At 45.4% G+C, this 13,468-nt stretch overlaps 1 long non-coding RNA gene across 1 annotated transcript in view; it reads left to right on the top strand.

The window, feature by feature from the left end:
* The window catches only part of LOC147748039 (uncharacterized), a 63,581-nt gene that overhangs the window by 36,453 nt on the left and 13,660 nt on the right, over nucleotides 1–13,468 (top strand). Inside the window, exon 2 of the long non-coding RNA XR_015308525.1 lies at nucleotides 3,482–3,601. This is a non-coding gene — a long non-coding RNA (uncharacterized LOC147748039). The remainder of the gene's footprint in view (nucleotides 1–3,481; nucleotides 3,602–13,468) is intronic.

Below are 13,468 nucleotides of genomic sequence, written 5' to 3'. Positions count from 1 at the left end.
TCTGGAAAGAGACATCCCTCATGTCTGGGGGCAAGGCCCAGGAAACAAACAAAACTGAAAAGAGGGAGGGTGAATCAGAGCCAAGACGAAACAAGAGACAAAGCGTCATGAAATACTCCAAGTCAACATCGCAAAAGACGAGGATGAGTCAGGATTGCGATAGCGGCACTGATACAACCTCACAGAGTTATTCAACCTCAAGGAGTCGGTCAACAGATGGTGATACTGATACAACCTCACGGAGTTACTCAACCTCAAGGAGTCGGTCAACTGATGGTGAAACTGATACAACCTCACGGAGTTACTCAACCTCAAGGAGTCAGTCAACTGATGGTGAAAATGGGTATGAAGCAGATGAAGTGTCAAGTGGGACAGATCACACCCATGGACAAGATGGCAGCCTGCTCAACAAGAGAGCAAGAAAGACAAACTACAGAAGACGGGACCAATCCCGTCAACGCCGGAAATCGGCACACGAACATCCCCAGGCATCCTCCCACTATGCACCAAAGTCTGTAGATGAGTCCGAGGAAGCATCAAGCAGTGAGACACATCACCCCAATGGCACGGCCGTCAGCACACCCAACAAGCGAGAAGAAGAAACTAACCACATGAGGAGTGGCAAACCACTCAGACACCGGAAAGGGAGGGGCATGTGCACTCAAGACAGTTGGAGACAATTGATGTCCCGGGAAAAGGACAAAGACCAAATGCTCCAGGATCAAACTAAAAAAGTAAACGGGTGGTTAGCAAACAATCTCTCCACCGTAACAACACAGAAGACACATGAAGAGACGTACCCAAAGGAATGTTCCGTAGATAGCTCCGACTCCAGGAGCATGTCATCCCAGACTACCAACTCAATAAACCTATCAGTCACTACGCCCTCAAAGGAACGTTCTCAAAGGGAATCGGCGAACGACTCCTCCGAGTCGGAAAACATGTCTGTCCGGTCATTCGGGTCAACAAAATCATGGTCCCGACCACGTCCATGGCATCAATAACCCGAATGCACAATAGAACCAAAGGACAACATGTCTTGTCAGTCATCGCCATTTCAAGACATAAGTAATATACCGTCACCCCTGATGGGGTCAGCGAGGCTGACTCAAAGAACTGACGGCAGGAAAACAAAGAGATGGGACAGTATCTACCTGGCGAAAAAGGATTATCCTGTCGCCCTGCGAGGAGGACCAAATGTGGTGACAGAGATAGACTGTCACCGAATGAGAGAGAAACAGGTACATGACCGGATGGTCAAGGGTTTCGCCAGTCTCAAACACGAGTGGGAGTGGGAGAGACAAACAGAGGCAGCAAACGAGTCCAAGAATCAAGCCAAGACACCCACTTCAGATAGTACATTAACGTCTGGCATGCCTGACGGTGGACAGGAGAACAGTTCTGCTCCCAACCTGACAAGACAAAGAGAAATAACCTTACAGGTGGGAGCTCGGAAGAGGACCAGAACATCGTCCACTCCTGAAGGAGATCAACCATCAATAGAACAAGAGTGACCAAGGAAAGCAGACTGCCACTGCCGAGCTGAGCCAGTAGCAGTCACACAACAAGAAAGAACCATGATAACTGCGGAACCGGATAATAAGCAGCCCACACACAATGGGTTGCATTCTCAAAAGTGCACTCCCGTAGTCAAGGACGCCTTGGTTAAGACACCGGAAAGATTGATCAAAGTCAAGACCAACACGGATTCGATACTACTGATGTTTGAAGAGCAAGCTGTCCGCCAACCCGTGTGGTGGATTGAAGAATTGCGAACACTGTGGAAATTAAGTTCATTTCGTTAACAAGGGGGGAGATGTAATGTTGGAGTGCATTCTAGTAGCTGGGTGTGGGTGGAGCTAAGGGGCTAGAGGAAGGGGAGGAGTGGACACAGGAAGGGGACAGTTAGAGTAGGGACAGGGTGTATGCTGGACGTGTAGAATAAAGCTCCAGTAGAATCATAACCAGTGTCTGTGGTTATTTGTAGCACGATACTACACCTATCAAATGTAATTTTTTACCTGGAGGTTAGAGGTACTCTGTGCAAGGCGAGGGCTCTCACAGCAGGTAGTTATGATACTGGCATCAAGGAAGGGTATCCAAAACAGCTGCCTTCAAGTAAGAGCATCCAAAACATGGGAACAACGAAAAGGGAAAACTATGCACCTACCTGTCATCACCCTTCCTGAAGTTGCAATCAGGGACACACAAAAGAGCAATCCCTGACTAGGGACTTCTCCAACTTTAACAACAGAATTTGATGACTTTCTGCCTCCTCCCTACTCTAATGGCGGTGCTACGGAAACTTTTTGGCATTCCCAAGCCAAGAGTTCCTCATAGAACCTTTATGAGTAACCCTGTCTCTTTCTAATTGGATCCCCCAATCTAGCTTTGGGAATGTAAGCAATACACTTCGACTACCTGGGAGTAGCTGTATCTGTCCTTCATCTTCTGTCATGCTAAACTGTGGGCTATATAAACTGGATCTCAATGGTTCCAACGAACATATCCATATCGCACACAACTTCACTCTTATGAACGTACCATACACTGCGCACGATCACTCGATATGCACACTGGATGTCAGTGCAAGGATCTGGACGCTACTCTGCAGCAGAATGTGAGACCAGGAAACACATTCCTTCTGACACAGACAAAAGGTCTGGACTAATAATTCATATACATTGCTATTTGCTGCCATCAGTCCATGTCAACAACCCAGGACACAGACATTTAGCGCTGAGACACCCCCGGGTATTTGTGCGCTCTAAAAATGGCTCAAACATAAACATGTCAATGCTCACATATCCATTTCTGAACTCATTACCAGGGACTGGTTTAGGCCTCAGCATACATGCTAGATTAGTGTGATAACAGGGAATGTATAAAAAAACAGAACACTAGATTACCATGCTTTTGGGTGACTCAGGGCCGATGTGCAAATCTGTATATTATGCAGAGGACATTCCTCGCCCAATACTTACATTTTTATGTCATAGTTTTTTTACATTGTCTCAGTTCTGAGGTCGCGCCTTTCGTAGACAGGTGGCCTGGTGTCCCCATTTTTACCATGCTGCAAGTGATGTAGCTAGTAGTGAATACCATATAGGCTTCGCGGTGCAGTTAGTGCAAGTCTATCAAGGTGGTATCTATACCTTTCTCTCTCAGATTTAGTAGAATCGTTCATAGTTTGTTCAATGTTCTTGAACTATTTTACCAGGGTTAAAACTTGTGAACTACAAGTCCTACTCATATCCCTGCAGCTAAGTATTAACCCGCTGAGCTATCTGACCTGGCTGGCCTCGTCACATTACCTCACCTTTTTATTTCTGATGCTCAACTGTGAATGATTAAATACCGATAAATAAATTATGGCACTGGTATGACTTAACTTGAAAGAGTGATGAATAATAAAACACATGCTGTCAGGATTGCACTGTATGTCATTAACCCAATCTTCTTTTATTTGCATCTGCTACAGGTAACGCCCTCAAGTGCCGGAAGAGTGCTTGCTCGGGGACAAGGCCCTGTACCCATTCCACCGTAAGCTGCTCCGGTGATGCTACCCAGTGTTTCCTCATGATGCAGACTAAGCCGATCTGTGAGTATGGAAGGCACTACTGGGATGTGGTAGGGCAAAGAACAGATGGGAGCCAACAAGAGCCAGGAGGATGCTACAGGGCCTGATGGGGTCACTGGCACATATGTAACATGAATGCCAGTACACATGTCAAATTGAATGAAAGCAATACTCTCACTGCTATTATTTTCTAAAAATGTATCAATATCTGGGAGATTTTGACCATAAACAAATATTCAGCATGCTGGGTTAAAGGATATCATGCTTTCAATACAGTACAGATTATTCTCCATTTTAAGATGTGACCATGCAGGGTTTAAAATGGCCCATTCAACAGGGTGACCAGATTTTGAGAAGCAAAAACCGGGACAGGTCAGATATATAAGAATAACTAAAGCCTTTTGTCTCACTTATCTGACCTGTCCTCATAATGTGTGTGTGTGCGTATATATATATATATATATATATATATATATATATATATATATATATATATATATAAAAAAGATAATATATCTATATATATATAAAAACGAATGTATGTCTGTCTGTTTGCCCTTTATGCATTACTACACCATTCATCCGATCATCATGAAACTTTGGGAAGTTGTTGAGTACACTTCCGCGAAGGTTTCTGAGCACACTCCTGCGAAGGGTTCTGGCAAAACATTAAAAAAAAATAAAAAAATTGTTAAATATCGCCCCCCAGGGCTCTCATAATCTTTCCAATACTGAACGTTTACAGTTTCCAGTGCGACTCGCTTTTGCAATGACCATCAACAAAGCACAAGGACAATCGCTGCAAGTGTGTGGACTAGATTTGGAGAATACATGTTTCTCACATGGACAACTGTATGCGGCCAGCTCACGCGTTGGAAAACCTTCTGATTTACTTGTGTACACACCAGACGGAAAAACAAAAAATACCGTGTATCCACAAGCACTCAAATAAATAAACAGAATTAAAACAACACTTTAAAATGTTTTCCATATTAAAATGAATAAGTTTCAATAAAAATGACACAATGTAAATTGAATGTTATCATAAGAAGTTTCCTTAAATTTCCTTTCTTCTGAGATCGCAGCAACGCGCGACTGGTAAGCTAGTATATATATATAAAATTATATATATATATACATATATATATATATATATATATCTCCACAACTTCCCAATCCAAAAGAAAGACGCAAGCAACGGGGGGCCAGTGATACTCCGGTCTCTAGATGGAGCGGGACCTTTAAATGCGCCTCTGGCCGGCGCAAACACATCCACAACTTCCCAATCCAAAAGGAAAAGGTAAAGGCCAATCAGGTGAAACGTCGGAAGATACTTTATTGATTACAGCATAGCATAATGCAAAGGCCTTCCTCAGATGCCGCTGTATGCAAAGTGTAACTCCACCCCCACCTTTAAATGTCCAGTGTCTCTCTCCATAGCGGAAATCCGCTGACCCTTGGTCACGTGATGTCAACTCAGCTGCAGTCCGACTACAGCTACCAGAATGCCGTGTATTCAGGTGATTGTTGAATGGGGGAGACAAATTCCTGGAAGGTGCGGAGTGTTGAAATAATGAGTCTTTGCTGACAATAAAGTTCTCCCTTGGGTCCCCTTCGACGCTCCAACCTCTTAGCACTGGGTTACTGGAATGGTATAGTTAGGAATTAGAATAAAAAAATTCAAAAGTCTCCGTAAAAACAAAAGTGAAGGTTACAATGACGTTATAGTATTCTTACATTTCTCCCGTACAAAACCTTAGAAATTCAGTAGTTATAGTTACTTGAGCTAACTATAACTTGTGCTCTCTCAATGCACTGCTTATAATTTAACATATTACATCACTAGCGGGCGGGTGTCCGAGTTTCTGACTGGTTCTGCGAGTGGATGAATGAGTCTCTGAGTGGATCTGTGAGGGGGTGTATGAGTGTCGAAGTTGATCTGTAAGTGTGTGTCTTAGTGGATCTGTAAGTGGGTGTAGGAGAGTCTGAGTGGGTATGTGAGTGGGTTCATGAGTGTCTGAGTAAATCTGTGAGTTGGACCATCAGTCTCAGAGTGAGTATTTAAGTGGGTGTGTGAGTGTCTAAGTGAGATTGATGGTGGGTGCATAAACATATTTGTATTTTAATTTTTTTTCTGTGATATTCACAAAGTTGTCATGATGTATATTTGGGAATTTGTCAGTGTTACATGAGGGGGCCACGCTGATGGTCATGGCAAATTTGCGAATATAGTGAGTGGAAAAAAGATCCTGTTCTTCGACATATTTGAATTATAAGGAGTTTTTCAAACACCCCTATGTTCTTCTCATGTGGTCTGGGCACATCAACCTAACTCCTTATGCCAATTCCTGCCATTTGGTTTAAGTCCAGATGACTGTTCCAATGAGGTAATGTGGTGGCCGCAGCTCTCTGCTCAGGTTACGGACAGCTAAATATGGTATTCCTGTTGACTCACGCATTCATGATGAATCGCCAATTTGTCAGGAATTAGCAGTGATTGTAGATATACATTTGGATTTCTTTAAGTTTCTCAAAAACTACTAAACAGATTTACACCAAATAACTGAAAGTGTGATTAGTGAGCCAAAATCTACCTTACTGCTAAATTCAGTGCAATTCTCTCCAGTGGTTCGGGCTCCAAACATATCTAAAGACTACATAAATAAACATGTGAAGCGCACGTTTTCTGACCCCCCTCTTTTTCTCAGCCCTCACTTCATGGATCTCCCTGAAACTTTACATGTATAACAAGACTCACTATGGCACTGTTTTGGAAAATTTTGTGAAGATTCGTCAACGACATCAAAGATATAGGCAAGTCAAAAAATGCTTTATATATGTAACTATAAATACTCACTGCTGACCGACACCATGTGGCCTGCAGTATATTGGTAGTACCAAATTGCAGGTCCACAAAAGGGTTCTCCAGCATATTAGAGCCATCAACACCAATGACACCACCTACCCGGTTGCACGGCACTTTAAGGAGTTCCATGGTAACAACAGTGGTCTCCTTAAATATTATGCCATTGACTCTGTAGGCCCACTAAGGAGGGGAGGTAACCGGGAAGGGATCTTGAGGGCACTCGAGACCAGATATATCCTGGAGATGGATAGTAAGAGCCCTAATGGGCTTAATTCTACAGAGGATTTTTACACTTGTTTGTAATATCCCGTGTATTTGAATCACTATCTTGTAGCACCTCTGCCTCTCCTCTGTTAGGATAGTGATTGGACTCCACCAATTTATAGTTCTTGTTGTCACCTGTACATAGTAGTGTTGGCCCAAACTGATTAATATGACCATTTATGAATTTAGACACTAGGTCATTGTAAGGTGGTTTGTTGGTTGCTACTTTCCTAAAAAACAAATGAATGTCACCAAACAAATTTTTAATGTAAATTTGAGAAAAAAAGTATGTTGCACTTAGTTTATTTTTCACTTCCTTCTTTTGCATTCACATTAGAGATGGGTGATTGGTGTGGGAGCTTGAACTTTCTTACAAATAGCTCAGGGGGGATGTCAGTAGGTACTTTGAACAAAGCCCTGCATAGCTAGCCGTAAAGTCCATTACATTTCAATGTTTGGTCAGATGTTTCATCAGTAATTTGGGGCAGGAGTGTATATTCCATAATTCTTATGAATGTGTATATATATTAAATATACTGTATATATTTTAATTATGTGGTTCAAATGTCATATTGTGCACTGTATATACATGCACTTTTAGCATTTATGCGGTTAGCCTTTCTAATGAATTTATCATATTGACATCAGATAGACATTTGCCGTTTGCACTTTATGTAAATATGTGTTTTCATATATTGCATTTTGCACATACTCCGTTTGCCCACTGTTTGTGTACCACATGAACTAATGAATTTGACTGGACTGTTACAATGATCGGCTAGTGCAAAAAATGTATTTATACAGTGATTAATTTCCCAGGGCTTACATATATTTATATTTTTGACATGAATTTCCCCGGTTTAATTACAGCAATTGCAGTCATTTTTTTCTGTCGCCATTTGTAAATACTCCCACTGCGTTCAAATTAACCAATCAAATGTTTCCCCCAATTGTGAATGTCCCCTTTAAATTTTCTGCACCTCTTTCAGTGCGCCATGTGACCAAGGCCTCTGTGCAGGCCGAAACGTTATGCTGCCGTGGTGTACTATCGAATAAACTGAACTCACCTGCACTCTGGGTCTTCCTGTTCTTTCCTGTGTGGGGTCGGTGATTGTAGACTGGCGCAGTGAGAAGGATAGTGTGGATATATATATATATATATATATATATATATATATATATATATATATACACACACACACACATATATATATTACCTACTGGCTATCGCCAGTAGGTATATATAGTTAGAATTTTTTCTCTATGGGACTTTTGAAAATTCTATGTCTAATAACTTTGGCGTTTGTGGACGGAATCGGCTGAAATTTTCAGGAAAATGGAACATTTTGTTTCTGAGCAGCCCCTGAAAATTTGGTGGGGTTTCGTCAAGGGGGGGCTGAGAAAAAAGGGGGGTCCCAAAACGCGTTTTTTGCATTGAGTTTTCCATAGGGCGGTTGGACTCACTTTTAGCTCGAACGGCTGAATGGATTTGCACGAAACTTGGCAAAATTGTAGGGACTGTTAGCCCGATGTGCCTTTGCTAGGTCTAAATATATGTGCTCCAGTAGTTTTTGAGAAATTAACGTTCAAACCAAGATATATATCTGTAACAGCGCTCTGGGCAGCGATCCGGTCCGCTTACTTTTCGCTTATCGGAACTTTGCGCGCAGAAAGCTGATTGGCTCTCCGGTGTCTGTCAACATTCTAAACAGTCCGGAGCGGACGCCATCTTGTCTCTCGGTAGGATCGAGAGAGAAGAAGAGGTGGAAAACGAAGGGGAATTTAATGAAAGGGGGCAAGGTATCCCCCTCTTGACCCCCTAGGAATGTTGTTGGGGTTATTAAAGGGTCCCGTGGGGAAAATAAAAAAAAAATGATTTTTCACGGTAGAAGCGCGGCCGCGAACTGGTAGCGAAACGGGAATTCGCCATTTTGTGCTTCGTTAATTAAATTACTAGTTATAAGTGGGTGCGGGAGACGTATCCTAATCCCCTATGTTTCCTGAGGGTGGCTGAGGAGGCTGATATATGTTGATACATCTCTTCCAGCGGCTGTGCGTGAGCTTTTTTTTTTTTTTTGCTGCGTGACAGTCCGGAGCGGCCGCCATCTTGTCTCTCGGTAGGATCGAGAGAGAAGAAAAGGTGAAAAACTAAGGGGGAATTTAATGAAAGGGGGCAAGGTATCCCCCTCTTGACCCCCTAGGAATGTTGTTGGGGTTATTAAAGGGTCCCGTGGGAAAAAAAAAAAAAAAATGATTTTTCACGGTAGAAGCGCTTCACGGGCCGCGAACTGGGCCGCAAACTGGTAGCGAAACGGGAATTCGCCATTTTGTGCTTCGTTAATTAAAGTACTAGGTATAAGGGGGTGCGGGAGACGTATCCTAATCCCCTATGTTTCCTGAGGGTGGCTGAGGAGGCTGATATATGTTGATACATCTCTTCCAGCGGCTGCGCCATCTTGCCTTTTTTCGAATGCCACAATTTTGTCGTGCACGGCAGCCATTTTAGATGCCAGGCTGGTCCCAGGCTATCACCTAACCCTGCGGATGTAGTTTATGGCCCCAGCTGTAGAGAATTCAGACATGCCAATCCTCCTGATTCAGGCGTGTGACTACTGATTTCAGTGCTAGTCTCCCGCCTCCCGATTTCTGCAAGCAAAAACCCGGGGCATATTACGAACAACTAGCGATAATTTTTGTCTCTAACTTGTTTAGAGACAAAAATTATCGCCGCACATCGGCGATTTTTATCGCAGATAAACCTTGCTATTATCGCAGAAAAGTCAGCGATATTCATGTATTATCGACCTAATGCTCTTAGCCATGTTATCCACCTCCCATTGGATAACATGGCTAAGAACTGCTCAGGGCAGGTGTTAGATTTTGGAGATATTCGCGCTTAGCGCGAATATCTCCAAAAGTTGGTAATAGAAGGTAGCGATGTTAGGGACTGTTTCCAGTCGCTAACATCTTGGCACGCCACTTTGCATGTCATTAGTGATAAGTATCACTGACATGCAAAGCGGGGCCCAAGATGGTCGCTATCTCCTTTTAGCTGTCACTAACTGGTGTTAGCGACAGCTTGGTAATAGGGAAATAATTTTATCTCCGCTTTCATGGCTTTTAAAGCCAAAAAAGCGGAGATAAACCCCCTTGATAATATGCCCCACGATTCCTTGGGGGTTTCAGCTGACAGGGCTTGGTATTGTGTTACATGGTAATTTTTCCATGAAACGTCAGAGGGTCGATGCAGGGGTTCTAGAAGAGGTGATAAACCATTTAAGCCTCATGAACAAGCGCATGGTCTTTTAAAGATTTGTGAAGTACTCGGGGCGGCGGTGTGTGTGTGCCCTCTTTCAGGAGCGGGCGGGGGGGCACTGCCAGCAACTTGCCAGGTCAGGTAGTGTTCAACACGTGCATCACCCTTTCTCTGCCTGCTATTGCGCTCCATGCTTCGGAAAGGTAAGAAAAAGAACGTGCATTTGAGTTTGAAATGTCCGATCCTGCAGCAGCACACTTCCAAAGCCCACACATGACAATAACCCGATTCAAGGCCCCATTCACCCGTTTTTAAAAAAAATAGATAACACTCCAAGAAAGTAAGGTTATAAAACTTTATTAACTACTAACTTTAACGAACGGAACAAAAACTAAAAACATTTAAACATTTCTCAACACAAAAAGCAACAATGGTTAGAAGCTGTCTTTTGTGCGAATAGTCCCAAGGCAGCACAACGTGCAGAGTTCTGGACGGCACCCAGGTGATGTCGCCTGGGTGCCGCACTGGTTTAGGGATCCTACAATGCTGCTCCGAAAATTGGCGTGGGGCGTCCCGGGTGGGGCGGGGGGAGGCCTCGTCAGTAGCGGTCTGTTGTGCGAATAGTCCCAAGGCAGCACAACGTGCAGAGTTCTGGACGGCACCCAGGTGATGTCGCCTGGGTGCCGCACTGGTTTAGGGATCCTACAATGCAGCACAGAAAAACAGCGTGGGGCGTCCCGGGTGGTGCGGGGGGAGGCCTCGTCAGTAGCGGTCTGTGTCCAGTGTCACATGGCTGACACAACATGTACGACAGGCACCCAGGTGATGTCCAGTAAACTGCCGCACTGGTTTTGGTATCCTACAATGCTGCTCCGAAAATTGGTGTGCGACGGCCCGGGGGGGGGGGGGCGTGGGGGAGCCGGCGTGAACGGGCCTCCCCAGGTGGCGGCCATCTAGCTGAGTTGCGCTCGCTCTTGCGGCCACAGCGTCTCGCTCACCATGTTGTTGAGTTGCTCCCACTCTTGCAGTGCAGCGATAGGCGGCTGCCACATGGCTCTTAAAATGGCGGACAGCTCCTCGGTTTTAGGCCTGGTCCACTGAAATGGCCCTGGGACACTTTGGAACTCGGACGCTTGCCTGCTAGGGCTTGGGCTCCATTCACGAAAAGCGTCCCCTCAGCCGTGAAGATTGTATAAAAGTCTTGGGGGGCCCCCGACTCCCGCAGGCTTCCGGTGGGGAGCGGCTGCCATGATTGCTCGCGGAATGACCAAGACGGAGCCACGAGATGGTGGTGCTCTCATGCTGACGCCAGCTTCAGTCTGAATGATCCAGAAACAAGGTGGGGCTTTCATCGTTTGGGAAAAAAAAATGTTCTAAACCAATGAAAAGTGTTATTTTTAGGTCATATGACCAAGCCTTCCATCTTTAGGAAACCAAAAGTAAAATGAACCAATGAAAAGTTTTATAAACAAGTCACATGACCTGTTATGCGGCATAGGGCTACAAAAAGCGTAGAAAATCCGTTGGCACGTGAGGCGGCGTCAGTAGCGGACCGATGTGCGAATAGGCCGAAGGCAGCACAACGGGCCGAGATCCGGATGGTACCGAGGTGGTGTCCAGCAAATTGCCGCACTGGTGTGGCCATCCTACAATGCTGCGCCGAAAGACGGCGTGTCCAGCTGAGTTGCGGTCACTGTTGCGGTACAGTGACTCGAACGCGCCGAGATCCGGATGGCACCGAGGTGGTGTCCAGCTAATTGCCGCACTGGTGTGGCCATCCTACAATGCTGCGCCGAAAGACGGCGTGTCCAGCTGAATTGCGGTCACTGTTGCGGTACAGTGACTCGAACGCGCCGAGATCCGGATGGCACCGAGGTGGTGTCCAGCAAATTGCCGCACTGGTGTGGCCATCCTACAATGCTGCGCCGAAAGACGGCGTGTCCAGCTGAATTGCGGTCACTGTTGCGGTACAGTGACTCGAACGCGCCGAGATCCGGATGGCACCGAGGTGGTGTCCAGCAAATTGCCGCACTGGTGTGGCATCCTACAATGCTGCGCCGAAAGACGGCGTGTCCAGCTGAGTTGCGGTCACTGTTGCGGTACAGTGAGTCGAACGCGCCGAGATCTGGATGGCCCCGATGTTGTGTCCAGCAAGTTGCCGCACTGGTGTGGCCATCCTACAATGCTGCGCCGAAAGTCGGCGTGGGGTGCCCCGTTGGCTTATGAGGTGATGTCAGTAGTGGACCGATGTGTGAATAGGTCGGAACCAGCACAAGGCACCAAGTTCCGAATGGCAAGTCCTGGATGTTGAGTGCCTCAGTTGAGATTTCTGAGCAGTGCTTGTAAGACTGTCTGAAGCTTATTTGCACCTGCTGCAGCTTCACTAGGTCCGGCGGAACTTTTTGCCTTTTCCTTTCTGCTTCTTTTCCTACAATGCGTTTCATCTGAAGACACGACCAGGTCCCTGAATGTGTGCAGGGGGACGCTATTGATTGAATGAACGCGCCGAGATCTGGATGGCACCGAGGTGGTGTCCAGCAAATTGCCGCACTGGTGTGGCCATCCTACAATGCTGCGCCGAAAGTCGGCGTGGGGTGCCCCGTTGGTTTATGAGGTGATGTCAGTAGTGGACCGATGTGTGAATAGGTCGGAACCAGCACAAGGCGCCCTGCACTGTTGAGCCTTTTTCAATGCCTGTTTTTTGTTGTTTCCCCTCCATCAAAAACAAAACAAAAATACAAGGCGCCAAGATCCGAATGGCAAGTCCTGGATGTTGAGTGCCTCAGTTGAGAGTTCTGAGCAGTGCTTGTAAGACTGTCTGAAGCTTATTTGCACCTGCTGCAGCTTCACTAGGTCCGGCGGAACTTTTTTCCTTTTCCTTTCTGCTTCTTTTCCTACAATGCGTTTCATCTGAAGACACGACCAGGTCCCTGAATGTGTGCAGGGGGACGCTATTGATTGAATGAAAATGGCGGCTTGACACAAAGCTGACTCAAGCGTTACTGTTGGTGCTATACAGACAAAAATTGGTTTTCAGTTTGTACATTCTTCAGGTTTTTTTTTTCCATCCAAGTCTGATTGAGAGTTTGTAGAAAAATGGCTTCAGATTTTCCACATACTACTCTTCAACATTCTTCCTAAATGTAACAATGTGAAACTCACTAGGAGAACGGCTGTTTCTGTTTCCTTTCAAAATGCTGCCACCAATATTTTCTGAATGGAAGACACCATCTTGTAGCATAAAGGGCCGAAAGGGGTTCTGGTCTGGCCGATGGTTGGTGGAGACATTGACTATATCTTGGACCTGCCCGGCCTCGCCCAAAATGGCGCCGGTATAAATGGGACTCGTAACTCCTTGCCCGCAAATGTATATCTAGAAAATGTTATTGTAAGTGGCCCTGTCGTATTTTAATTACAAAATGTACGTCCACCGATTCCGCAACTGTTAGACACCTTTGTTCTTGTCACCTAATGGCCCGCTCGTTACGTTCTTCTACAGTGT

The sequence above is a fragment of the Lissotriton vulgaris genome, chromosome 1_1 (genome assembly GCF_964263255.1).
Source record: "Lissotriton vulgaris chromosome 1_1, aLisVul1.2, whole genome shotgun sequence".
In the NCBI taxonomy this organism is placed as follows: Eukaryota; Metazoa; Chordata; class Amphibia; order Caudata; family Salamandridae; genus Lissotriton; species Lissotriton vulgaris.
The sequence above is the reverse complement of the archived record's forward strand: the minus strand, read 5'-3'. Positions and strand labels throughout refer to the sequence as shown.